Source organism: Odontomachus brunneus, unplaced genomic scaffold (genome assembly GCF_010583005.1).
Source record: "Odontomachus brunneus isolate Ranch 3 - 2012 unplaced genomic scaffold, Obru_v1 Obru_scaffold_061, whole genome shotgun sequence".
Lineage (NCBI taxonomy): Eukaryota > Metazoa > Arthropoda > Insecta > Hymenoptera > Formicidae > Odontomachus > Odontomachus brunneus.
In genome coordinates this window covers 1766384-1767408 of record NW_022639511.1, presented here as the reverse complement: position 1 = coordinate 1767408, position 1025 = coordinate 1766384, and the positions used below count along the sequence as shown (strand labels likewise).

The 1025-nt window shown below is 25.2% G+C and overlaps 1 protein-coding gene across 3 annotated transcripts in view; it reads right to left on the bottom strand.

Moving 5' to 3' along the window:
- The window catches only part of LOC116846162 (S-adenosylmethionine sensor upstream of mTORC1), a 7027-nt gene that overhangs the window by 3261 nt on the left and 2741 nt on the right, over positions 1 to 1025 (bottom strand). The gene's annotated exons all lie outside the window — the stretch shown is intronic.

Below are 1025 nucleotides of genomic sequence, written 5' to 3'. Positions count from 1 at the left end.
GGGGGGGGGGGGCAGCTTTCGGACGTTTCGGCAAATTTTAGTCAATTTCAGTAAGTTTCAATAAAATTCAGTAAAAAATCGCTAAAATTTAATATCAAGAAAAATATTACTCAACATGTTTATCATTGTTACACCGTACAGCATAGTAATGTTGAATCAATGTTGAAAAAATGTTGAATTGCAACAATGTCAATATTGCAATAATATTGAGAAACATTGAATCAACGTTGCACAAAATTATAATGTAAAAATGTCTGCTTAAAAGTTTTCTGCGTAACTTTCATAAAAAACTAATTCTTAATTTTCTCATGTCTTATAACTGCTAGGAACCGAAGATTGTCAAACACACTTTAAAATTTCCGCGAATCCTCCCTCGATAATTTTGAATTCGAAGCTGGGTCACTCCATCCATGTCCTGACTGCGTTAAAGTGTTGCCGACGATCGAGCGGCACGCGGTAATTCCAATAACTCCAACGATATTCTTACAATTTATGTTTATATAATGTGTACTTATAGTGTTCACAGTATACTATAACGTACCTAGCAAATACGCGCGTTGATTCGCCTATTTATTTTATTTAATATCTCTAAAGTTTATGTGGTTACTTCCCAATGAAAAATTTTTCATGCAAAATTATGTATGAAATTTGTCCATACATAATTATGTATAATTATATATAATCATATAAAATTATATATAATTATACACAATTATGTATAACAATATGTATAATTACATATAAATCTATGCGTACTTATGTAAAATTATATATAAATTTATATATATAATTATACATAATTATGTATAATTACATATATAAGTAGAATGTATGAACATAAATGGACAAATTTGATATATAATAATATATAATTACGTATAATTATATATAATTTTATATAATTTTATATAATTATATATAATTTTATATAATTATACATAAGTATATATAATCATATAAAATTATATATAATTATACACAATTATGTATAACAATATGTATAATTACATATAAATCTATGCGTA